General features: G+C 40.5%; 1 protein-coding gene across 2 annotated transcripts in view; it reads left to right on the top strand.

The window, feature by feature from the left end:
* ccbe1 (collagen and calcium binding EGF domains 1) overlaps positions 1–27,697 on the top strand; it is a 286,760-nt gene that overhangs the window by 129,581 nt on the left and 129,482 nt on the right. The window lies entirely within an intron of this gene.

Raw genomic sequence — 27,697 nt, 5'->3', positions numbered from 1 at the left:
GAATTACTTCAGTTGAAGAGAAGAGCAATCGTGCTAAATCTCCAAAAAGAATCGGAAAGGAAATAATATAGTTTGGGCTTTGCGAGGTGACAGGTCAGTTCATTGTCAAAATAACAACTAATGGCCCATAATTTACAATTTCAGCATTATTTAATTTGATCTTTTCCACATGTTTCTAGTTAAGGAGGGTCTTCAGCATTTTTTCTTTTGCAAATATTTTATGGTTGTTAGATGCAGTAATTGTGTGTTATGCCATACTTGAATGATCTCTGACCTTGGCCTCTTCAAGCAATTTTATGTACAGAATAATCCTTTTGAGGCACAACGTAAGAGAAGGAAATCTTGTTAATGGTTGAATTTTGATTTTGCATCAATGGAGAAGAAGTTTACGGTGCTATTTAAGACAAAACTAATAACATAACTCATGAATAATCTGCCTCTCAAACACATTGAAATCAAAAGCCATGAAACTACCACATCATCTGGTGAGAAACCTTGCATGGAGGTCATGTGAAGGTCCTAGGGTATTGGGATATTCTTTTTAAGTAAACTTGACATCTCTTGTGATTTATTCTAATATGTAACAAATGTATCAAAGATCAAATCCAAGCAACTGTTGAAAGAGAGTTTATGTTACTATTCCATTTTGCAGATGTTCTTATCACTGATTTCTGTAACAAACAAACAAGCTTAGCCTTAGCTTTAACATGGGTCCTGTGGTGCACGTCTATTTGCACATAATGGCATAAGCTATGTTAACAAAGGATCGCCCATTGTCAAAGCTATTGTAATGCCATTGAAATGGACAGGTTAGGGTCGGCAGATCTTGCAGAGTTTGGATTAGTGGTGCTGGAAGAGCACAGCAGTTCAGGCAGCATCCATGGAGCAGCGAAATCGACGTTTCGGGCAAGGGCCCTTCATCAGAAATAAAGGCAGTGAGCCTGAAGCGTGGAGAGATAAGCTAGAGGAGAGTGGGGGTGGGGAGAAAGTAAGAGCTTCAGGGCAGAGGAAATGACCTGGGAGTTGCAGTGGGAGAGGGACTCCCTGAGATTCTTGTGGAGAGAGGAGGAAAACTTCTTCAAGGCAGAGTTCCAACAATGGCTGAAGTGAAGTTTTGCACAGGATCTGCCCAGACTTGTTAATCCACTTCAGAGGTTTCTAGAAACTTGGTCACTTTTGTAGGTCAGGTGAATCGGCAGCCATTTTGAAGCACAATTTTAACACATTCATTCATGGGGAGGATGATCTCAGGAAAAGAACTGTCAAGTTTCTAAGCCAAGTTGCTATCAAAAAAGAAGAGGTGTTGTCCTTCTTAAAAAGCATTAATGTAAATAAGTCCCTGTGTCCTGATGGGATCTATGTCAAATTATTGAGGGAGGCAAGAGAAAGAATTGCTGGAGCACTGCCAGATACCTTTTTATCTATTTGGCTACAAGTGAGGACCCAGAATTCTGGTGGATAGCCATATTATCCCATTGTTTAAGAAAGGTAGCAGGGATAATCCTGGAAATTGCAGGCCTGTGAATCTCACATCAGTGATAGGAAGATTACTGGAAAAGATTTTCAAGGACCAAGTCTGTCCGCATGTAGGAGCAAATGGACTTGTTCGGGATAGACAGCATGGTTTATGTGCTAGGGAAGTCATGGCTTACCAACTTGATTGAGTTTTTTTGAGGAGGTGACGAAGGTGATTGATGAGGGAAAAACAGTTGATATTGTTGACATGGATTTCAGTAAAGCCTTGACATGGTCTTTCATGGCATTCTGGTACAAAAGATGAAGTCACGTGGTATCAAGGGTGAGCTGGAAAGATGGATACATAGCTGACTTAGCCATAAGACACAGAGGGTAGTGGTGGAACGATGCTTTTTGGAATGGAGGGCAATGACCAATGGTGTTCATCAAGGATCAGTGCTGGAACCTCTGCTGTTTATGGTCTATAAAAATGGTTTGGAGGAAAGGATAGCTGGTCTAATTAGTAAGTTTGTGAATGATTAGTGGAGTTGTAGATACTGAGAAGAATTTTCAGAGGATACAGCAAGCTATAGATCAGTTGAAGGCATGGGCAGAAAATGGCAGGTGGAGTTTAATCCAGACAAATGTGAGGTAATGCATTTGGAAGATCAAATACAGGTGGAAATTATGCAGTGAATGGCATTAGGAATGTTGATAGGCAGAGTAATCTGGGTGTACAGGTCCACACATCACTGACCGTGGCAGTGCAGGTAGATAAGGTACTAAAAAAAGGCCCATGACAGGAATGCCTTCATTGAAAGAGGCATTCAGTATAAGGATAGGTAAGTTATGCTGAAGCTTTATAGAATTTTAGTTATGCCCCACTTGAAATATTGTGTACAATTCTGGTCACCGCACTACCAGAAGGATGTGGATGCTTTGGAGAGGATACAGAAAAGGTTTACCAGGATGTTGCCTGGTATTGTGGATTTTAGAAGTAAAGAAATGTTAGACTGGATTTGTTTTCACAGGAAGGCAGGAGCTTGAGGAGCGACCCCTTGGAAGTTTACAAAGTTGTGAATGGTATGGTTAGAGTAGAATGTATGCAGTTTTTTTCCCCCTAGGTTAGAGTGGTCAATTACTTGGGAACACAGGTTCAATGTGTGAGGAGGGACATTTAAAAAGAGATGTGAGAGGCAGCTTTTTTCACACAAAGGGGGGTGAGTTCCTGGAACACGAAGCCAGAGGGGGTGGTGGAAGCAGATGTAATAGCAGCATTCAAGAAACACCTGGATAGGAAGAGAACAAAGGGATAGAATCCTGTCAGTGAAGACAGTTTTAGCGCAGAAGAGCAAAATGTGGTGGCACATGCTTGATGGGCCGAAGGGCTTGTTCCAATGCTGTATTATTCTTCGTTCTTTGTTCTGACTTTATTATGGAGGGGAAGCTAGTTGAAGATGATTGGACTTCACCCCATACCACCATCACATCCACTACCACCACCAGACCCCAAACAGCACTGTATGTCCATACATCTTAAGAATAGCAAAAATTCAAGAAGATAGCCCACTATCACCTTCTCCTGCATAATTAGGAAGGAGTAATAAATGTTGGCCAAGAAAGTGATGCCCACATTCCATGAATTTTTTTTAAAATCCTAGCTGATTGCATTTGTTTTCAATTGCATACATTGATATTTAGATAGACTATAGCTCTGTCAGTTCCAAAGGTTGGATGAGATGATCCCAGGGAAATATTTATATATGATGTTAATAATATAAATTTGCAATTGTTGTGGTATATGGAACTAGTTGAGAGTGTGGTTATGAAAAAGCACAGTAGGTCAGGCAGTATCCGAGGAGCAGGAGAATTGTCATTTCAGGCATAGCCCCTTCATCAGAACATTCCTGATGAAGGGCTTATGCCTGAAACGTTGATTTTCCTGCTCCTCGGATGCTGCCTGACCTGCTGTGCTTTTCCAGGACCACACTCTCGACTCTGATCTCCAGCATCTGCAGTCCTCACTTCCTCCTAGTACATGGAGCTAGGTCAAATAATGAGTTTCAGGTAATGGATGGTTTGGACCTGCCTCCGCAGTAACACACAGAAACAAGCCATTTGGCCAAACTGGTTTATGCAGCAGTTTATGTTCTAACAAGTTCCCCTCTATCCTATTGCATTCCACCCTATCAACAAATCGTTCTATTTCTTGTTTATTCATATGTTTATCTGGCTTCTCCTATATTACAATTTACTTACTTACGGTAGTGAATTCTACATTCTTCTGAATCAACATATTATTCCTAAAGTACCGACTGGAGCTATTAGTAACTATGTTATATTTTGGACCAGCAATTGGAAATGCTCTCTGTATGTCTACCCTCTCATTAATTCACAGACCTCAGTCAGATCACTGTCAATTTTTTGTCTTCTCCAAGTTCGAATCCTATCCTCCTCTGTTTTTCCTGTTAAGTGAACTGTGATGAAGGATGACAATTTATTCTTGTTATTACTTGGGAACAAGGATAAAAATAAATGTAAATAGATATTAGTTTGGGTTCTGTGAAGATGAGTTTTTTTAAAAAGTCAGAAAATCATTTTGAATGATTAAAATTAAATTGACAAGCTCTTGCCAGTAACTGACCAAAACAGGATGCAAAAATAAAATGGGCCTATCAAGCCAGATTTCTAAGATCTGACAAAATCTGACTATTAGCTGTGATTATAAGCTCTCATTTCTGGTAATAAACTTGTGAATCCTTGTTTCTTGACCATTTCCAATGTGGACTATATCTTTTAACATAGTATAAAGATCAGAATTGTTTGCAGTATTCCATGAGTGATCTAATAAAGATTCAAAACAAGTTTAACAGGAACTTCTCTGCTTTTCAGTTCAATCCCTCTTGAAAAAAAAACAGTTGTGGATTGGTTTTACTGTAGACCTTATCAACCTGTGATTGTACTTCTGGTAATGTGTACATCTGTACCCCAAGATCCCATTTAAATTCTTACTTCAGCAGAGTCCCAAGTGAAGGTACCTGCTGACAGAAGTTATAAATTGCTGCAAGCACAAATTTACATTGATCTGAAGGAAGTGGATCTGTGACAGATTGGGAATTAGCTTTCTTCATTGTCAAAATCTATCTAACCTCAGCAGGATTTAATAATCATTCCTGCCGAGTATGGGTGTGGGGGTGGTGGTTAAAATGGTGCCACATGTTGAATGATACTAAAACAGAAAAGGTGAGAATTGCACAGCAGACATAAAAATGAGTTAATATTTCAAAAGGGACCTTTGGCCAGAAGTCAATGATAGATGTTGAGTGTCATGTTTTTATTCACAGCTGGTACTCTAAGCAGTTTTAAAGCATTAACTTTTGTGCTTCTCTGAGTCAATCCCACCATGTTTTTACTGGATCACCCTCAAGACTAACAGACATTTGCAAATATCATTTAATTCCCAAATTAATCTGGATTTGCACAACAATATTTTCTGGTAAAGTCACAAGAAAATGTTGCTGGTATAAAGGGTAGAATAAATATCTTTGTTTATAAAGATTATCAAAGATTACCAAACAAATTGCAGAAGTTGGGTGACTACCTCATTCTCAAGGGCATTTGGGGTTGAGCAATAACTGCTGGTCTAGTCAGCAAAACCTAAATCCTAGAAAAGAAAAGAAAAAATCAGTGGTACTACCATTCCTCTATCACCCATCATGCCGATCACCATTAACCAAAAATAGAGCAGGACTAGTTATAATCAAGAGAAGTGAATGCATCCTGTTTTATCAGTATTCAAGGACATAGTCCCATTGCATGGTCTTATATATCGAGAATTCCTCTACCCTTAATGCTAACAATACTATAGGTGTCCACAGTACTGTAAAAAATCTGACATGGTAGAACCTTAAAAACAGCTGCTTCAATATCAGATTGTTGATGGGAGAAGGAATGGAGTTTGGATGGTGGGGTGTGCAGGCTGGATGGATTATTATTCAGGGTGGTGACCCCACTGCTGTAAAAAGAATGATATATTTCTAGGTCAGGATGTTGCATGTCAGGTGCTGGTGTCCCGCTTGTCTGCTGCCTTTATTCCTCCATGTGGTAAAGTTTATGGATTTGAAATATGTTGTTGCAGGTACTTTGGACAGACCTTGCAGCAGATATAGTTGAAAGCACACACACTGCTGTATGATATGTAGGTGCTGGTGAAAGGTGTGGATCTTTAAGATGATAAATGTAATAACTGTCAAGCAGGCTGCTTTGTCCTGGATGGTGTCCAGCTTCTTGGGTGTTGTTGGGTCTGCCCTTGTCCAAATATGTGTGGAGTGTCCCATCACCCTCCTGCCAATGGTGAACAGGTCCTGAAATGTCAGGAGAGTTCCCAGCTTGTGACCTAATCTTGTAGCCAGTCCAACTCTACTTTTGGATATTGACAATCCTCAGGGTGTTTGTGGTGTGTGAATAAGTGATGGTGAGATCATTGCATTTAAAAAAAAATCCTTCTCAGGATTTGTGTTATGCCAGGTACACCAGCATTTATTGTTCATCCCTAATTGTGCTTGAGAATGTGATGGTGACCCACCTCCTTTAGGTGCTGCAGTTGATGAAGTGGTGACAGCCCAGCGATATTATTGTTGGATTGTTAATCCAAAGACTCAGGTATCATTCTGGGGATGCATGTTCAAATCCTGCTGTGACAGATGGTGGAATTTGAATTCAATAAAAATCTGGAATTAATATCTAATGCTGACCAGGAGTCCGTTGGTGATTATCAGAAAAACCCATTTGGTTCACTAATATCCTTTATGGAAAGAAACTTCTATCCTTTCCTGGTCTGGTCTACATGTGACTCTTGACCCACAGCAATGTGGTTGACTCTCACTGCAAAATCAGCCATAAATGCTGGCACAGCTAGCAAATGCCACAAACTAGTTTTTAAAAAATGTTTGCAGCGTAGGTATATATGCAGTGCTGTATAGGAGGTAGCTTTTAGGATTTTTATCCAATAACAATGTCGTCATTGTGACATATTTCCAAGTCTTGCAGGTGGTGTTAATAGAATATAGAACATTGAACAATACAACACAGTACTGGCCCTTTGGCCCTCAATGTTATGCTGACCTTTTATCCTACTCTAAAATCAATTCTCTTCATTGCACTATCTTCCATGTGCCTATCCAAGAGTCACTTAAATATCCCTCATGTATCTCACACTACTACCACTGCTGGCAGTGTATTCCACACCCCCACCATTCTTCGTCTAAAGAACCTATCTCTGACAGCTCCCCTAAACCTTCCTCCAATCACCTTAAAATTATGCCCCCTCATGATAGCCATTTCTGCCCTGGGAAAAAAATCTCTGGCTATCCACTCATTTGATGCCTCTCATCATCATGTACACCTCTATCAAGTCACCTCTCATCCTTCTTCGCTCTACTGAAAAAAGCCCTAGCTCCCTCAACCTTTCTTCATAAGACATGCCGTCCAGTCCAGGCAGCATCTTGGTATGTCTGCTCTACACCCTCTCTAAAGCTTCCACATTCTTCCAAAAATGAGGTGACTAGAACTGAACAGAATATTCCAAGTGTGGTCTAACCAAGGCTCTATTGAGCTGCAGCATAACCTCGTAGCTCTTACAGTCAATCCCCCTGCTAATGAAAGCCAACACAGCATACGACCATACGCCTTCTTGACAACCCTATCAACTTGGATGGCAACTTTGAGGGATCTATGGACATGGATCCCAAGATTCCTCTGTTCCTCCACACTGCCAAGAACTCTGCCTTTAACCCTGTGTTCTGCATTCAAATTCAACTTTCAAAGTGAATGACTTCACACTTTCCCTGTTGAATTCCATCTGCCACTTCTCAGCCCATTCTGCCTTTGTTGGTGTCCCGTTGCAATCTACAACAGCCCTCCACACTATCTACCACTCCACGAACCTTTGTGTCATCAGCAAACCTACTAACCCAACGTTCCACATCCTCATCCAAGTCATTTATAAAACTCACAAAGAGGTCCAAGAACTGATCCTTGCACAACACTACTGGTCAATAAGCTCCAGTCTGAATAATTTTTATCTACTACCACCCTCTGTCTTCTATGGCCCAGCCAATTCTGTATCCAAACAACCAAATTTCCCCATATCCCAATACCTCCTTACTTTCTGAATGAACCTACTGTGGGGGACCTTATGAAACGCCTTGTTAAAATCCATGCACACCACAGCCACTGCTCAACCGTCATCAATGTGTTTTGTCACATGTTCAAAGAATTCAGTAAGGCTTGTGAAGCATGACCTGCCCTTCACAAAACCATGCTAACTATCTCTAATCAAACTATGGTTTTCTAAGTAATCATAAATCTTGTCTTTCAGAATCCTCACCAATACTTTACCCACTACCAATGTAAGTCTGACTGGCCTGTAATTCCCAGGACTATCTCTCTTCCCTTTCTTGCACAAGGGAATAACATTTTCCACCCTCCAATCATCTGGCACTACTCCAGTGGACAGTGAGGATGCAAAGATTATTGCCAAAGGTGCAGCAATCTCTTCCTTCATGTCCGATAGTAATCTTGGATATATACCGTCTGCCCTAGAGTATTTATCTATCCTTGTGATTTTCAAAATTTTCAGCACATCACCCTTCTTAACATCAACTTGTTCAAGCATATCACTCTGTTTCATGTTGTCCTCAGAAACATCAAGGACCCTCCTAGCAATGAATGCTGAAACAAAGTATTCATTACGACCTCCCCACCTCCTCCGATTCCCAGCAAAAGGTCCCTCCACTATCCCTGATCAGCCATACCATCACTCTGGCCTTCCTCTTGTTCCTCACATAAATGTAGAATGCCTTGGAGTTTTCCTTAATCCTACCAGCTAAAGATTTTTCATGCCCCCTTTTAACTCTCCTAACTCCTTCCTGATTACCTTGTAACTCTTTAGAACCCTGTTTGAACCTCCTCAACTTTAAATAAACTTCCTTCTTGACTGGATGTTCCGCATCCCTTGACACTCAACGTTCTTTCATCCTACCATCCCTTCTTTGCCTCAGTGGGACAAAGCTGTCCAGCACTATCAGCAAATGCTCCCAAAACAGCCTCCACATTTCTGTCGTGCATTTCCCTGAGAACATCTTTCCCAATTTAGGTGCCCCAATTCCTGCCAAACAGCATTTAATTTCCCCGCCCCCAATTAAATAATTTCCCACTCTGCATGCTCCTATCCCTGTCCAGTAGTATAGTAAAGGTCATGGTGTTGTGATCACCATCACCGAAATGCTCTCCCACTGAGAGATCCGACACCTGACCTGATTCATCGCAAGCACCAAATCCAATATGGCCTGCCCTCTATTCGGCCTATCTACATATTGAGTCAGGAACCCTTCATGGACAACCTGACAAAAACTGCTCCATCCAAACTATTTGAACTAAGGAGGTTCCAATCAATATTGGGGGAAATTAAAGTCACCCATGACAACAACTCTGTTACTTCTATACCTATCCAAAATCTGCCTCCCAGTCTGCTCCTTCATGTCCCTGTTGCTATTGAGGAGTCCTGTAGAAAACTCCCGATAAAGTGACTGCTCCTTTCCTGTTTCTGACTTCCACCCATACTGTCACTGCAGACAAACCTTCCTTGACGATCTCCCTTTCTGCAACTGTGATACTATCCCTGATTAGCAATTCCACTCCTCTATCTCTTTTACCTTCCCCCCACCACCACCCCATTCCTTTTGAAACATCTGAACTGTGGAACATCCAACAACCATTCCTGCTCTTGTGATAAATAAGTCTCCGTAATGGTCACAATATCATAATTCCAAGCACTGATTCATGCTCTAAGTTCATCACCCTTCTTTCTGATACTGCTTGCATTAACACAGACACACTTCAACGCAACACACTGACTGAACTTTTAACCTATCAAGTGCCTACGCCTCCTCTCAGACTCTCTACATGCTGTATCTGGCTGTTCACTATGTACTCCATCGTCTGATCAGTACTTCCAGTTTCCACCCTCCTACCAATCTTGCTTAAACCCTCTCAAAGAACTCTAGCAAACCTCCTGTCCAGGATATTGGTCCCCCTCCAGTTCAAGTGCAACCCATCTTTCTTGGGAAGGTCCACATATGATCCACATATCTCCCATATCAGCCCTGCAACCACGTGTTCATCTGCACTCACTCTCTATTTCTAACCACACTAGCCCGTGGCACCAGTAGCAATCCTGAGATTACTACTCTGCTCCTCCTGTCTTCTAGCTTCCAAGATAACTCCCAATATTCTCTTTTCAGGTCCTCATCCCTTTTCCTAGCTATGTCATGGGTACCGATGTGTACCACAACTTCTGGCTGCTCACTCTCCCCCTTAAGAATCCTGTAGACTCAATCCAAGATGCCTCCTAACCTTGGCACCCAGAAGGCAACATACCATCTGGGAGTCTAGTTCACAATCACAGAATCTCCTATCTGTTCCTCTCACAATTAAATCGCCTGTCACTGTCACTCTCCTATTCTTCTCCCTTCCCTTCTGAACCACAGAGCCATGCTCAATGCCAGAAACCTGGTTGCTGTGTTATTCTGTATCTCTGTCATTGTCCTTTGAGGTGGTAGAGAATGCAGATTTGGAAGGTGTTATTTGGTGAGTTTTGAGGTGAACATCAAGAACAGATCATTATATTAGCTCTTATTCGGGATCATAACTAGAACTTATGTAATCTGAATGTTACTTGTCACTATTCAGCTGAAGCCTGAATATGGTCCAGGTCCTGTTTTATATGGACATGAACTGTTCACTATCTGAAGAGGTTGCAAATGTTGCTGAACTGTATGTAGTCAACAGTGAACATTCCCACTACTAACCTTTTGAGAGAGGAAAGCTCCTTCGTGAATCAGCTGAAGGTGACTGTGCCAAGGAAATTGCTTTCAGAAGCACATGCATTGAGACCTTAGGACAAAGCTGTGCTAGGTGTGAGAAATCCTCTTGATTAATGTGTTATGTCCTTTTTCAAAGAAATGGTGTGAAGAGATGCCTAGCTACTACAGGATAGTCAGTCTAACTTTGATGGTGAGAAAGATTTTAGAAATGGTGATTTGGGACAAAATCATTGATTACATGCTCCAGTGCAAATGAATTAAAGAAAGTCAACATTAAGTGGAAATCATTTTAGCTAACTTGCTTCAATGTTTTGAAAAACTAACGGAGAGGGTTAGTGGAGAGGGTAATGCTGTACATGAACTTCAAAAAGGCATTGGATAACGTGCTGCAATGTAGACTTGTGACAATGTCCATAGTCCTGGAGTTAAAGGGTTAGAAGCTGCACCAATGTGAGATAGCTCAATGAAAGGAAACAAAAAATAGTTGTGAATGTCTGTTTTTCTGAGGAAGCTTTCAGTGGAGTTCCCAGGAATTAGTGTTATGACCCCTGCTAGTCAGGATTTATATTAATAAACTAATGCACAGTTACACAGTTTGCCAATAATATGAAACATTGAGGCGTTATGAACTATAAGGAGGCTAGTGGTGAACTTCAAAATGACATCAGGTTGGTGAAAATGGCAAACAAGTAATAGATGGAATTTGATGTCGAGAATTGTAAAGTGATTCGATTTGATGGAAGGATACAAGGAGATAGTACAAAATGGTGCCACACTACCAGAAGAATGTGGATGCTTTGGAGAGGGTACAGAGGATATTGCCTGGCCTGGAGGGTTTTAGTTATGATGAAAGGTTGGATAAACTTAGATTGTTTTCACTGGAAAGACAGGCTGAGGGGTGACCTGATAGAGGTGTACAAAATTATGAGAAAACGGTGGAAATAGGGTCAATTGAGGCTTTCAAAATGGAATTTGATTGTTATCTTAAAAAGAATAATCAGCATGTCTATGGGGAAAAGAGAGCAGCGTAGCAGAGATTATTTGCTCCTCTAAGAGCTAACACAGTTACAACTGGGCAAATGGCTATCTTCCACAATTCCATGATTTCCATTGACTTAAATTACATTAGCACTCTCTGATGCCACACTTGGTCAAATATTAGCATACTATCAAGGGAAGTCATTCTCACCTTACTCAGGAAATCAGCCTTTTATCCATGTTTGGACCAACATAGCGAGCTTCATGCTAAGTGATCCTGAGCAAAACTGAGCATCAGTTATTGCTGGGTACGGCAAATACATCCTATCACTTTTCTGCTGACTCCCCACTGACGGTGGAGTAACTGACCAGACTAGATTTGTCACGCTTTTTGTGAACAAAAAAAAATACCTCGGCAATTTTTCACATTGTTGAGTCATTGACAATGCTGTAGCAGTATTGGAACAGCTTGGTTGGAGATAGAGTTAGCGCTGGTAAAGTTTAGTTAGTCATTCCTCTAACATAACAAATGGCAAGAGACAAGCACATTTTATTTTGAACTTTGACAATATTTTCTCTCTTCTAAGGGAGAGAGCTGGATGTTTTTCTGGCTTCTGTCCTCAGGAATGGAATAAAGGAATGAATTAACAGAGCATTTGTTTACTGATCTATTGATTTTCATTTCACTGCAACAGGACTTCCCATCACAGGTGTGGAAGCATATGAACAGCTGAGCCTGCCTATGCAGATGGTTAGATACTGGCCTGATTCTCTCCCATCTCCCTGATGAGCTTCTGACAATGAAAGAATACTGAGTCCCATCTGTTATTGTCAACTATATTTCAACACTGTGGGTGGTTTGTAAATTGCAGCTGTGCCACATAACTTTCAATAGAACGTTCATTTTCAGTTAAACAAATATTTAATTTTGAGACAGAATGCTGAGGAACATTGCATGCCCATTTTGTTGGTTCAGTCACAGTTAGCTTATTTGTCATTGCTGTTCTAAAGTGTATCTGAATGTTCATTGTACTGCAACATCATAGAAATGTCCAACTTTTAAAGCATTTCAGCTCATCTAGACCTGAAAGAACAGCTTCAAAGCGTCAAAGTATTCAACATGAGTTCTAAAAAATTTAAGCTTGCTTTATTATCTAGCAAAGAAGTTGTACAAAGGTAATCCAAAAGGAACATTGTTGTCATGAGTCCAAATTGAATTAGATTCCAATTTCCAATTTTCTGAGGATAGAATAATTATGTTTCTCAGTACAGTAAAGTCTCTTACTGGAAGCAAACCCCTAGTGAGCAAAATATTCTCTTTATTTGTGTGTGTGTGTCATTTGAACATTATGTTTGGTTATCCCAACTGACAGCAATATCCTGTGTAAGCAATAACTGAAAGCCTTATGGCATCTCCAAAAGTAGATTTGCTTTTAATTACCAGACCATGAAACAGGACCTATCGGTTTTTGTTTAATATCCATGAACTCATTGTCATCTGAGAATTGGAGCAAATGTGATGATTACTGTCATTTGGTAGCAATGCCAATGTACTTTATGCAAACGTTTAACACTGAACACGAACAAATGTCATTCTTTATAATTTTATGTTACTAAACTATGAGTATTACTTTTATAAGATGTAATTTTGTTCATCTGAGAAGCAAATCTGACACAAAGAACTGACTGATTGACAACTTAAATTGATCACATTTTATAGCAGATAAATGGTGCCGGCATTGTTTGTTTAAAAGCAGTCAATTCTAAAAATTGACTACTACTTCAATAAAGTTAAGTTTCCTCCTTTGTATGTGTTGCAATGCATTCTGCATCTGAAAACAATAACATTGCAGTGTGGTTAAATTGAGTTTACAAAGAAAATTCCTGCATGTAATTGCTCCTATAAACCAATGTTATTGTGTGACTGACAAAATATGGGATGAATCAGTGTGTGTACAAATGTTCCTTTTAAAGAGTTCCAGTTTCAGAAAACACCCATGAAGTATATGGGGGAGCTTCACAAATTGGGAAGTGTGTATCAGGAATCCATGCATGATGCTCGCGTGCTCTGCAGGGTGTTCAATATGTAAAATCCTACGGAGTCCATCAGCTTTGATACTTGAAGCCCCGTTGTGTACTGTGGTAGTCAAAACTCAACACAGAGAGTACATATTGCTAAAAAAGAAAGATGGTTTTATACTGAGAATAAAATAAAATAGATAACGTGTAGATTTTGAACCGATAGCTGAACTGGTCCTAAGGTGGAGATGGAAGGAAGGCTGGCAAGCATGATGTCAAAGAAAAAGATTTGTAATGAATAGGATCCAGACAGGGGTTACATGGATTTCTGAGGTTGCAGGTGCCACATTAATGAACAGGAACCTAGAAATGTGTTTACCTCCCTCACCCCCTCCAAATTTCCCCAGCCACTTGAGCAGTGTCCTTCACTGTATCCAGAGGATTTGTTTCATGGTGTAAGGCACTGCAGTGAGGTGATTATTCACAAGGATATGCACAAGAAGTGATGAGGCAGAACATCGCGTGCTGGAGATTTGCTGGAGGTACTTCCTCAGATAGCCTTCCACTGGTTTTCTGCCCATCTAGACCTGTGCATAATTCTTCAGTGGACCCATCTGTCCTTTTCCTAACTGAGGCCCTGAAATGACCAATTAATGACCACTGTAGGCCACTTTCTGCCTGACCTCAATTTTTAGCCTGGCAGGAGCAGTTCCAAGGCAGAAGATAAGTTTGGAAATTGACCCTGTTCTGGTCTTCTGAGGAAGGACCTGTCAGTCAACAGGCTTTTTTCAATTTGGATGCCTTCAATGAGGGTTGGACCCTGAGGTGTTCCCTCCATATCCCAGCCTCACCTAGGACCTTCATTCCTACCTTCATTGGCCTCCGCTCCTTTCCCGGCCTGAGAACCCCCCATTTGCCTGGTCCAGGACCTTCTTGGACTTAGGTCTCTGGGGCTGCTTATGCCCTCAGTTCTGTTCACAGCAGCTACTCATGTTGCTGATTCTAGAAATCAGTCAGCCAATCAGGTTGGCTAGAAGTTGTCAAAGGTAGGACTTCATCTTGAATGAACGGTGGAAGTCTCATGTCTCGTCCATTAATGCTATTTCAATTGTGGGCACACAATTGGCTTGATGGTAGTAAGCAGGGGGTAATAGTGGAAGGATGTTTGTTGGCCTGGAGGCCTGTGACCTGTGGAGTGCCTCAAGGGTCAGTGCTGGACCCATTGTTGTTTGTTATCCATATCAATGATTTGGACGAGAACGTACAAGGCAAGGTTAGTATGTTTGCAGATGATACTAAAATAGAAGGTATTGTGTGCAATAAGGAAGGTTATCAGAAATTGCAGCAGGACCTTGACCAGCTGGGGAAGTGGGCCAAGATGGAATGTAATATAGATAAGTGTGAGGTCTTGTAGTTTGGAAAGTGAAATCAAGGTAAATGGTAGGGCCTTCATGAGTGTAGTAAAACAGAGGGACCTCGGAGTTCAGGTACACCGTTCCCTGAAAGCAGAATCACAGTGAAGAAGGCTTTTGGCACATTGGCTTCCATCAGTGTCAGGTCATTGAGTAAAGAAGTTGGGGAGTTACGTTGCAGCTATACAGGATGTTGGTGAGGCCACGCTTGGAGTATTGTGTTCAGCTTTGGTATGCTTGCTATAAGAAGGATATTATTAAATAGGAAAGAGTGCAGGAGAGATTTACAAATATGTTGCCAATGATCTGAATTATAGGGAGAGGTTGGACAAGCCAGGACCTTTGTCTTTAAAGCTTAGGAGACTGAGGGTGGGCGGGCAGGAGTGGGTAGTTCATGGAAGTATATAAGATCATGAGAGGCATAGACTGTGTGAATGCATTCAGTCTTTTTCCCAGCATCAGGGAATGCAGACTAGAGGGCATCAGTTTAAGGTTAGAGGGGAAAGAATAAAAGGGAGCATGAGGGGCAATTGTTTTACACAGATGGTGGTATGCATATTGAATGAGCTACCAGTGGAAGTGGTTGAGGCGAGTACATTAACAATATTTAAAAGGCATTTGGAAAAAGACATGGATAGGAAAGGCTTAGTGGGATTAGCGTTGATGGACATTTTGGGCCAAAGGGCCTGTCTTCATGCTGTAGAACTCTATGATTCTAAGTGATAAACATTATGGGGCAGACACTATCAGTGGTGATAAGTTCTCCACTGACCCTTTTAATGGCAGAAAGGGGAACCCCACTATCTGAAGAATCCTGGCCCAGGAACCTAGCAACACATACCCACAAAACACTAGCCTGTGAATTACAAGCCAGTGATATTACCATGATATCACTGACTCTCCTTTTCTTTGTCAGTACAGAATTGGACGCATTTTCTAACTTCTCACTGTTGGCGAGGGTCATTGATATCAGGACAAATTTTGATAAGTAAATCTCTTTCTGATAAAGTTTTTAAAATCTATAATTATTTTTGTTCTTACGTACTTTGTCAACAAAAATACTGTAGCTTTGCAAATGAATACTTTTGATACAATCACTTGAACATGACAGATTTACCACGTGTTCATCCAACCTGCAGACAGTAAAGCAAGAGAATCTTTATTCTTCGAAACAAGGAATTTTCTCCCTCTGCATTTTCTTAAATTGTTGGACATTTGTTGTCCCTTCTCTGTGGTGGCTTCCATGGAGTTTCATGCATTATATCTTCAATCTGTGTCAGTTGATCTTTATTCTCAACCTACCTAACTCACATGGACTCACTACTTCAGCTTTTTGATTGATTTTGACACTCGCGTTCCCTCTCAGCCATCAAGGGGATTAATATATGGGCAGGGAGATTTACTAGAGCTGCTCGGGACAGTTTAAGCTAGTAAGGTTGGGGGGGGGGGGGGGGGGGGGGGGGGGGGGTTGTGGGAGGAAGGGGTGGGTGGTGGTGGGGAAGAGAGAAGGGATGGGACCCAGGGAGATAGTGAGGAAAGAGGTCAAACTGAGATTGGTACAGTTGAGAACAGAAAAGAGTCAAACAGTCAGGGCAGGCAGGGACAAGGTAGGACTATTAAATTAAACTGCATTTATTTCAATGCAAGAGGCCTAACAGGGAAGGCAGATGAACTCAGGGCATGGTTAGGAACATGGGACTGGGATATCATAGCAATTAACAGAAACATAGCTCAGGGATGGGCAGAACTGGCAGCTTAATGTTCCAGGATACAAATGCTACAGGAAGGATAGAAAAAGAAGCAAGAGAGGAGAGGGAGTGGCGTTTTTGATAAGGGATATCATTACAGCTGTGCTGAGGGAGGATATTCCTGGAAATACATCCAGGGAAGTTATTTGGGTGGAACTGAGAAATAAGAAAGGGATGATCACTTTATTAGGATTGTATTATAGACCCCCTAATAGTCAGAGGGAAATTGAGAAACAAACTTGTAAGGAGATCTCAGCTATCTGTAAGAATAATAGGGTGGTTATGGTAGGGGATTTTAACTTTCCAAACATAGACTGGACTGCCATAGTGTTAAGGGTTTAGATGGAGAGGAATTTGTTAAGTGTGTACAAGACAATTTTCTGATTCAGTATGTGGATGTACCTATTGGAGAAGGTGCAAAACTTGACCTACACTTTGGAAATAAGGCAGGGCAGGTGACTGAGGTGTCAATGGGGGATAACTTTGGGGCCAGTGACCATAATTCTATTAGATTTAAAATAGTGATGGACAAGGATAGACCAGATCTAAAAGTTGAAGTTCTAAATTGGAGAAAGGCCAATTTTGATGGTACTAGGCAAGGGGTGGCACGATGGCTCAGTGGCTAGCACTGCTGCCTCACAGCTCCAGGGACCTACGTTCAATTGCAGCCTCGGACAACTGTCTGTGTGAAGTTTGCACATTCTCCCCGTGTCTGTGTGGGTTTCCTCCAGGTATTCCGGTTACCTCCCACAATGCAAAGATTAAATTGCCCATAGTGTTAGGTACAGTAGTCAGAGGGAAATGGGTCTGGGTGGGTTACTGTTTGGAGGGTTGGTGTGGACTTGTTGGGCCAAAGGCTCTGTTTTCACACTGTAGGTAATCTAATAAAAAGAAACTTTCAAAAGCTGTTTGGGGGCAGATGTTCGCAGGTAGAGAGACAGCTGGAAAATGAGAAGCCTACAGAAATGAGATAATGAGCATCCAAAGAAAGTATATTCCTGTCAGGGTGAAAGGAAAGGCTGGTAGGTATACGGAATGCTGGATGACTAAAGAAATTGAGGGTTTGGTTAAGAAACAGAAGGAAGCATATGTCAGGTACAGACAGGATAGACCGAGGGAATCCTTAGAAAAGTATAAAGGCAGTAGGAGTATGCTTAAGAGGGAAATCAGGAGGGCAAAAAGGGGACATGAGTTAACTTTGGCAAATAGAGTTAAGGAGAATCCAACAGGTTTTTACAAATATATTAAGGACAAAAGGATAACTGGGGAGGGAATAGAGCCCCTCAAAGATCAGCAAGGCGGCCTTTGTGTGGAGCCACAGAAAAAGGGGACGATACTAAAATTTCTTTTGCATCAGTATTTAATGTAAGGAAATTGATGGTGACATCTTGCAAAATGTCCACATTACAGAGGCGAAAGTGTTGGATGTCTCAAAACATGTAAAGGTGGATAAATCCCCAGGACCTGATCAGGTGTACCCTAGAATTGTGAAGGAAGCTAGAGAAGTGATTGCTGGGCCTCTTGCTGAGACATTTATATCATCGATAGTCACAGGTGAGGTGCCGGAAGACAGGAGGTTGCTAACGTGGTACCACTGTTTAAGAAGGGTGGTAAGGACAAGCCAGGGAACTATAGACCAATGAGCCTGACGTCGGTGGTGGGCAAGTTGTTGGAGGGAATCCTGAGGGACAGGATGTACATGTATTTGGAAAGGCAAGGACTGATTCGGGATAGTCAACATGGCTTAATGCATGGGAAATCATGTCTCACAAACTTGATTGAGTTTTTTGAAGAAGTAACAAAGAGGATTGATGAGGGCAGAGCAGAAGATGTGATCTATATGGATTTCAGTAAGGTGTTTGACAAGGTTCCCCATGTGAGACTGATTAACAAGGTTAGATCCCATGGAATACAGGGAGAACTAGCCATTTGGATACAGAACAGGCTCAAAGGTAGAAGACAGAGGACGGTGGTGGAGGGCTGTTTTTCAGACTGGAGGCCAGTGACCAGTGGAGTGCCACAAGGATCGGTGCTGGGTCCACTACTTTTTGTCATTTACATAAATGATTTGGATGCGAGCATAAGAGGTTCAGTTAGTAAGTTTGCAGGTGACACCAAAATTGGAGGTGTAGTGGACAGTGAAGAGGGTTACCTCAGATTACAACAGGATCTGGACCAGCTGGGCCAATGGGCTGAGAAATGGCTGATGGAGTTTAATTCAGATAAATGCGAGGTGCTGTATTTTGGGAAAGCAAATCTTAGCAGGACTTATACACTTAATGGTAAGGTCCTAAGGAGTGTTGCTGAACAAAGAGACCTTGGAGTGCAGGTTCATAGCTCCTTGAAAGTGGAGTCACAGGTAGATAGGATAGTGAAGAAGGCGTTTGGTATGCTTTCTTTTAATGGTCAGAGTATTGAATACAGGAGTTAGGAGGTCATGTTGCAGCTGTACAGAATATTGGTTAGGCCAGTGTTGGAACGTTGCGTGCAATTCTGGTCTCCTTCCTATCGGAAAGATGTTGTGAAACTTGAGAAGGTTCAGAAATGATTTACAAGTAGTTTGCCAGGGTAAGAGAATTTGAGCTATAGGGACAGGCTGAACAGACTGTTTTTCCTGGATTGTCGGAGGTTGAGGGGTGACCTTATAGGGGTTTAAATAATCATGAGGGGCATGGATAGGATAAACAGACAAAGTCTTTTCCCTGTGGTCGGGAGTCCAGAACTAGAGGGCAGAGGTTTAGGGTGAGAGGGGAAAGATATAAAAGAAACCTAAGGGACAATATTTTCACACAGATGGTGGAATGAGCTGCCAGAGGAAGAGGTGGAGGCAGGTACAGTTGCAGCATTTAAGAGGCATTTGGATGGGTATATGAATAGGAAGGGTTTGGAGGGATATGCGCTGGGTGCTGGCAGGTGGAACTAGATTGGGTTAGGATATCTGGTCAGCATGGATGGGTTGGACCGAAGGGTCCGTTTGCATGCTGTATGTCTCTATGACTCTCTGACTTTATTTGTTTTTACTGCTGAAACCAATATTCACTTCCTCAGTTTTGCAATTTGATAATTTTGTCTGACTTGCATTCTCTGTCACAGTGACTTAGGATTGTTTATGGGAAGGAAGGAAGGCAAGTCACCTCAGCATCTAGCATCATAACTGTTTGTTTACCAAGCTGTGATGCATTCCGACTTGCTTTAGTTATTGATTGGCCATTTGGCACAAGTAGAAAACAATTGTTTGTATTTCCTCACAAACCTTCCTGATTCTTACAATCTGAACATTCTTCAGTGTTCATAGCAGTGGAATACAGTTCTTCCAATCTGTTATTGCCATCGGATTCACAATCAACGTTGAGATCCTCAGTGTCTTTGGAGATCCCAGGTGGATTGAGAATAAAGATCTACTGACACAGATTGAAAAAAATTACATGAAATTTCATGGAAGCCGCCATAGAGAAGAGGCAACAAATGCCCACTGGCTCTGACTCTGACTCTGACTCTGTACTTGATGATCCACAATCATCCCTGATGCAGCCTCCCTAGAGATCTTCCCAAAGTAAATTAGAATGACCAGACAGTTTTAAACATGTGTACTTTGTAGGATTGTAAAATGCTGTTGGTGCTCAAATATATTTTTATCACTAATTGACAGGTCTTTGATCTGACCAACCCTTAACGTAATGCTGATGGATGGTAAGGCGTTCCTTACTCTCACTGCTCCTGTCATATCGGGTTAAGTCAAATGTGGCTCACTGACCATGTCTATATTGTTGGGGCTCCTTTGCTTCACAATATTAATAACGACCTTTAATATCTGGTGTCTGTCCTACTTTTTGCACTGGTTTGGACTCCACAGATCTACTGTGCCATGGTTGATCTTCCCTTTGGATTGGTCTATGTTTTCCTTGGACCTCTACTTCACTCACCAGCTGAATTAACTGGACTCAAGTCAGCTTTTCTTCCATCTGCACTAAAACTGGCAATCTCAGCAATCCCTACAACAACTCTGATGAGTTCTGACTTGAAATCACCATAGTCACCTTCTCCAGTAATCTGTAAAGATTATTAATGAAATTGTCAATGGAGTTCCCTGATACTCATTTCCTTCCATTAAACCTTGCTGTTTCAAAACTTTAACTTTTTCTGAGTGTAAGTTAATTGTCAAAGGCTTTCAATACTTTGGTGAGCAATAACATTATTAGCTGTAGTTTTAATTGTATATGAAAGGGTACTAACTTGTTCAGCTTCTGATTTAGTATCTAGTTTGGGAGCTTTTCTGTACCTTTTCCTCTGCAGTGACCAATTAGAATTGTAGAATCCCTTTAGTACAGAAAGAGGTCATTCAGCCCATTGAGTCTGCACCAACCATTCAAACTGCACCCCACCCAGAATCAGGCCTCCACTGTTTCCCTGCAACCTTATACTTGCCATGATTAATACACTTAGCCTACACATCCCTGGATGCTACAAAGAAATTTAGCATGGCCTCTCCATCTAATCTGCACATATTTGGACTGTGGGAGGCAACCAGAGTACCCTGAGGAAATCCATGGAGACGCAAATTCTGCACAGTCATCCGAGGCTGGAATCAAACCCAGTCCCTATATTCACGCATCCTATTTCTGAAATTAAACTTTTAGAGCAAAAGTATTTCTGATACCGTGTCTTCCTAATGTGGTTGTTTCACTTCCTTGCTTAAAACATTTTTATTTTGCAGTAATGACTGTCATGAGGAATTTCTTGGTTTTGTAGCTGAAATGGATGATTGCCACCTTTAGCAGTTAAAATGAGTGATTCACAGCTTTTTTGCAGCTTCTTTGGATGAGCTCCAGCTGTATGCAGCTTTTATAAATGATGCTTGAATGAAATGGCTTCACTGTATGAGTTCAACTGCCTTCAGCTTTAATGAGTGATGCTCACTTTAATCATTGTTTGATAAAATTACTCCAGTTATTCACAGCCTGAAGAAACAAATTCCTCTTTTTTTCATCTCTGGATGATTCTTGATTTGTGCAGCTCCTTTTACAATCTTTCCCTTCATTGCTGATACTGCTTCCTACCTTTGACTCAATTTAATAAAGGATGTCCTGCCTTTTCTGCTGCTTCAATAAAATTTTTTAATGTTCTTCTAATATTAAGTTAGAATGCATCTCCTTACATTTCTAATCTTTCTCTTTATTGATTTAATTCTAGCTTTGCAATGCATTCAGGTCTTCAATCCCAGTTTAAGTTGCTTTTGTAGTCATTGATATCCCTTACTTCATCGACATCTCTTGGTTACCTCCTGTTATTGTGGCAAAGCTCAAGCTGAGCTGCAAATTCTTCCTTTTCAATTTCCTAGCCTGTAATACTTTCATATTTTAAAACTTCCCCTTCCCATCAAGGATTTTAACTTTGCCTGAGATGTCCATTCACTCTCCAACTCCTGAAACCCCTTTACAGCTGTTCTGACAGATCACTGTCACATGTTGCAGTCCATATTTGCTTTAGATTGGCTTCGCCAGGGAGTCTCTCACTCTTCTCAGAATGGGTCTAACCGGGTTTGAAATGAGTGAATTTTGAGAAGACTTGCAGTTCAGGTAGAGGTTCTGGATATAGGTTTGCTCACTGAGCTGCAAAGTTAATTTTCAGACTTTTCATCACCATACTAGGTAACATCTTAAGTGAGCCTCTGAATCAAGCACTGATTTTTCTATTTGTATGTTTGAGTTTCTTACGGTTGGTGATATCATTTCCTATGGTGACATCATTTCCTTTGCTGATGTCATTTCCTGTTCTTTTTCTCAGGGTGGTAAATGGGATCCAAGTCAATGTGTTTGTCGAGTTCCAGTTAGAATGCCATGCTTGTAGGAATTCTTGTGCATGTCTTTGTTTGGCTTGTCTTAGGATGGATGTGTTGTTCCAGTTGAAGTGGTGTCCTTTCTCATCCATACGTAAGGGTACTAGTGAGAGTGGGTCATGTTGTTTTGTGGCTAATTGATGTTCATTTGTCCTGGTGACTAGTTTTCTGCCTGTTTGTCCAATATAGTATTTGTTACAGTTTTTGCAAAGTATTTTGTAAATGACATTAGTTTTGTTTGTTGTCTGTATATGGTCTTTCAAGTTCATTAGCTACTGTTTTAGAGTTTTGGTAGGTTTGTGGGCTACCATGATGCCAAGGGGTCTGAGTAGTTTGGCAGTCATTTCCACGATGCCTTTGATGTAGGGGAGAATGGCTAGGTTTGAATGAAATGTGGAGCTTATTAAAGTACTCACTACTGCACGTCCTTGATAAGTATGTACCAGTCAGGCAAGGAGGAAGTTGTCGAGTGCAGGAACTGTGATTTACTAAGGAAATTGAATCTCTTGTCAAGAGGGAGAAGAAGGCTTATGTTAGGGTGTGATATGATTGCTCAGTTAAGGTGCTTGAGAGTTACAAGTTAGCCAGGAAAGACATGAAGAGAGAGCTAAGAAAAGCTAGGAGGGGACTTGAGAAGTCATTAGCGGATAGGATCAAGGAAAACCCTATGGATATATCAGGAATAAAAGGATGACTAGAGTAAGATTAGGGACAATCAAGCATAGTAGTGGGATGTTGTGCGTGGAGTCAGAGGAGATGGGGGAAGTGCCAAATGAATACTTTTCCTCAGTATTCACACTAGAAAAAGACAATGTTGTAGAGGAGAATACTGAGATACAGGCTACTCAACTAGATGTGCTTTAGGTGCATAAGGAGGAGGTGTTAGCAATTCTGGAAAGTATAAAAATGGATAAGTCACCTCACCTGGATGAGATTTATCCTAGGATTCTCTGGGAAGCCAGGGAGGAGATTGCCAAGCCTTTGGCTATGATCTTTAAATTGTCATTGTCTATAGGAATAGTGCCAGAAGACTGGAGGATAGCAAATGTTGTCCCCTTGTTCAAGAAGGGGAGTAGAGACAACCCTAGAAATTATAGACCTTTAAGCCTCACTTCGGTTGAGGGTAAAGTGTTGGAAAGGGTTATAAGAGATAGGATTTATAATCATCTGGAAAGGAATAAGTTGATTAGGAATAATCAACATGGTCTTGTGAAGGGTAGGTCATACCTCACGACCTTATTGAGTTCTGTGAGAAGGTGACCAAATAGATAGATGAGGGTAAAGTGGTTGATGTGATGTACATGAATTTCAGTAAGGCATTTAATAAGGTTTCCCATGGTAGACTATTGAACAAAATATGGAGGCATAGAATTGAGGGTGATTTAGCAGTTTGGATCAGAAATTGTTTAGCTGAAAGAAGATGGTGGTTGATGGGAAATATTCATCCTGGAGTTCAGTTACTAGTGGGGTACTGAAGGATCTGTTTTGGGTCCACTGTTGTTTGTCATGCTTATAAATGACCTGGATGAGGTCATAGAAGGATGGGTTAGTAAATTTGCAGGTGACTCTGAAGTTGATAGAGTTATGGATCGTGCTAAAGGATGTTGTAGGTTACAGAGAGACATAGTTAAACTGCAGAGTTGGGCTGAGAGGTGGCGAATGGAGTTCAATGTGGAACAGTGTGAGGTGATTCACTTTGAAAGGAGTAAGAGGAATACAGAGTACTGGGCTAATGGTAAGATTCTTTGTAGTGTAGATGAGCAGAGAAATCTCGGTGTCCAGGTACATAGATCATTGAAAGTTGCCACCCAGGTTGATTCAGAGTTGTTAAGAAGGTATACGATGTGTTAGCTTTTATTGGAAGAGGGATTGAGTTTTGGAAGCATGAGGTCAAGCTGCAGCTGTACAAAACTCTGGTGCGGCCGCACTTGGAGTATTGCATACAGTTCTGGTCACCACATTATGGGAAGAATGTGGAAGCATTGAAGAGTTCAGAGGAGATTTACTAGGATGTTGTATGGTACAGAGGGAAGGTCTTATGAGGAAAGGCTGAGGACTTGAGGTTGTTTTCATTAGAGAGAAGAAGGTTGGGAAGTGACTTAATTGAGACATGTAAGATAATCAGAGGGTTAGATCGGGTGGACAGTGAGAGCCTTTTTCCTCAGATGGTGATGGCTAGCACAAGGGGACATTGCTTTAAATAGAGGGGTGATTGAAATAGGACAGATGCCAGAGGTAGTTTCTTTACTCAGAGAATAGTATGGGAGTGGAATGCACTGCCTGCAACAACAGTAGACTCGCCAACTTTAAGGGCATTTACATGGTCATTAGATAAACAGACGGATGAGACTGGAATAGTGTAGGACAGATGGTTTTCAGATTGGTTCCATAGGTTGGCACAACATCGAGGGCTGAAGGGTATTTACTGCACGGAATTATTCTACGTTATGTGTTGTATGCCTCCTGAGCAATTAGGGATGGGATATAAATGCTCTCATCTGATGAATAAATAAACCAAATGGAGCCCATTGTTGAAGTTGAATTGATGCTGCATGATGTCATTTATGAGCACATTATTGTGGTGATCCGAGAATATTTTCCTCACTTTTTTAACAAGCACGTTTTTCTGCTTATTCTTCATGGCACACAAAGGAACGTCTGTGTCTTTCCACTCAGAATCATGCCTTTTACACAATTTGGCCCTATCCACGAACAGGACTATTTTGCTGTGATCACCGAAGCAAAGTTATTAATCCGAGTATCAAGCATAGTCTTTGGTCATATAATACCATTTTATAATCATGACCACTGATAAATTATCATCTGTTCTGTATTATCCAACCAATTCATTATACAATTTATAACTTCCTCTGGAATCCCTGATGTAGGAACAATTTATTATAATCCCTGCATGCAAATTGCCTTATTCAGTGGGGATATTCACAAATTCTTGTTTCAAATATGTGTTGAAATGTCTTTGGATGGTTTGATTATGCCAAACTAACAATGACCAAAAATTGTTCAAACAAGTTCAGAAAGAATGCTAACATTTATTATTGCTTTACATATCAAATTGAACCAATCAATTATTCTTGGTGATTTATATGTGAATAGTTTTACTGATTTGGTCTTGATTCATAAATTTGTTAGATTTGAAAACATTTGCATTTCCCCATTCAAATTTGGAACTCAAAACCTGCTTACAATGTGTGAATGGTGAGGAAGAGGAAATCATTGATATAATCTGTCTTATTTCAATATTGCTAATTTTTTTTTAAAAAATTTCTTTTTAAAGGGAGCAAATTATGCTCAAATCGGTGTGAAATGTGTCCATTTTGTGCTTAGGTATTTTAACCTTAAATCCAAATGCTGTGATCCACTATAACAGCAAATCTCCAGCTTCACAGCCTAGCTGCCTTATTTTCTTTGTCTTACCTTCTTCGTAGAACCTCAAACATTGAAAAGTTCATGCTTGCTGTACGGAGCTGTTTGCTGAGTTGAGACTTGCCAATCAGAAGTGACTGATCATTAGTCAAGCATTCTCAATTTACTTGAGAACATCAGTGTTGTTTTATAAATCCAAGCTCAACCTTTACTTTATCTTAATGATTGGCCTGAATGTGCTAATGAAGTTATAGTCAGCTAATCACCCAACTGTTTGATCTTAATGGTATCTGGCATTGACCTTCACACATATATACCTCAATTAACAAAATTATGCTTTACATGTCAATTCATTGCAAAAACAATCTATGGTTATAAGAGACGTGAACTACTTTATGACTGAATAACATACCGTTAAATATTTTATGTATTTATTAGCTTCATAAATGGAAAACATTTATTGTTACTTCTTACATTCTATCTTTGTAAAATGATAAACATGAAGGAAACATGAATTTATGACCAGCTTACCTGTATCATAATTAATCATCATCTTTTGAGAGCTGAACTGCAATTGTATCAATTCCTCTTGGCTCTCAAATGTATCCAGTAATTACAATTCAACTCTGTTTTTGTTTCCATGGATTGGTTTGTTAAACACAATTAATATGACCCTGAAAATGGCCATTTATCCATTTTTAAAAAATCAACTCATGCTTACAAATTCAAGATAAATAATGCTAAGATATGAGTCCAGTATTTAGATTGTACTTATTCTAGGTTTACAGGCTTAATACAGGGTGTAAAGGGGCCAACTTATCAGTCAGCGAGCTTGCATGTGCTTTGTGCTAGCAGTGACTTGTACTCCATATTGGTTTGAACTCCTCAGTCGGCATCCAAACACATTCTTGATGCTAACATTTGACCCTTGCCTGATGAAAATTAGGAGCCTAATGCCTGTTTTAAAGAATTGGTATGTAAATGATCATTAAGTAAGAACGTGCTGCATTCAATTTTGCTATTCAATTCAACTGGGGGCTATCGCTAAAAATGTATATTTAACTTCTTTTCCTTGAATTATTGCACTGGCTGGAGCAGGATAATCTGGGCATGTTTGTCACAGATAACATGATATTTGGATGCAATGCGATTCCTAATTTATGTCCGCAACCTGATCAAGATTCTAACAGGAAACCCCAAATTATTAATTGTCCAGATGAGGAGGGAGAACTGGTTTCCCTATTTATTCATTCACCCAGAAAACAAAGTAATTTAGATTTTAAAAATGAGCCAATTTAACCAGACTTCCTTGAGTTAATACATTTTATTGACGGACTAAACATGAGAATAATATGCATACATAGAGATTGGAAATAAGGGATAATGAAATAAAACATAAACTTTTTAAAAGCTACACAGTTTGTCTCAGAAAAGTTCTTAAAGAGCAGATAAATGAATAATGTGGCAACTTAGTGGAGGCTACTATTGGTATTGGCATTGACAGTTTAAGAGTTGGTTTCATGATTTTTAGTTTTGCAGATCAGTTAAGATTCTGTAGTTTTGATTCCTTTTGACTATGATTGAATTCCAGCAGTCAAGACGAGAGAGAATCTTTCTGTTGTCTTTTATTTTTTTGCTGGTTTTCATCACTTGCAGTAAGAGATGGTCTTCCTTTACTCGCAACATAACATAGCTGCAGATGGTTCTTTGATTGTGACCTTCACAGCACGTAAGCTAGTATACACTAGAATGTTTAGCCCCACTAGCACATTCCAGTAAAGTTGAACCAGGCTTTAAACCTCTGTCACTTGTATATTATATTCTTGAATGAAATAAATACAAAATGTCTTTGTAATCTTTAGGGAGTAGCTTGCTGTTGAGGTCATCAACCTTTTGTTATCTCAAGATGTTCTTTTGTTTCTTTGACATCTTTAAGTGTTATGCACCATTGGTCCCACACAGAATACTTTACAGCCAGTC

This window comes from Hemiscyllium ocellatum, chromosome 1 (assembly GCF_020745735.1).
Source record: "Hemiscyllium ocellatum isolate sHemOce1 chromosome 1, sHemOce1.pat.X.cur, whole genome shotgun sequence".
Classification (NCBI taxonomy): Eukaryota; Metazoa; Chordata; class Chondrichthyes; order Orectolobiformes; family Hemiscylliidae; genus Hemiscyllium; species Hemiscyllium ocellatum.
This window is presented reverse-complemented; position numbering and strand designations above follow the sequence as displayed.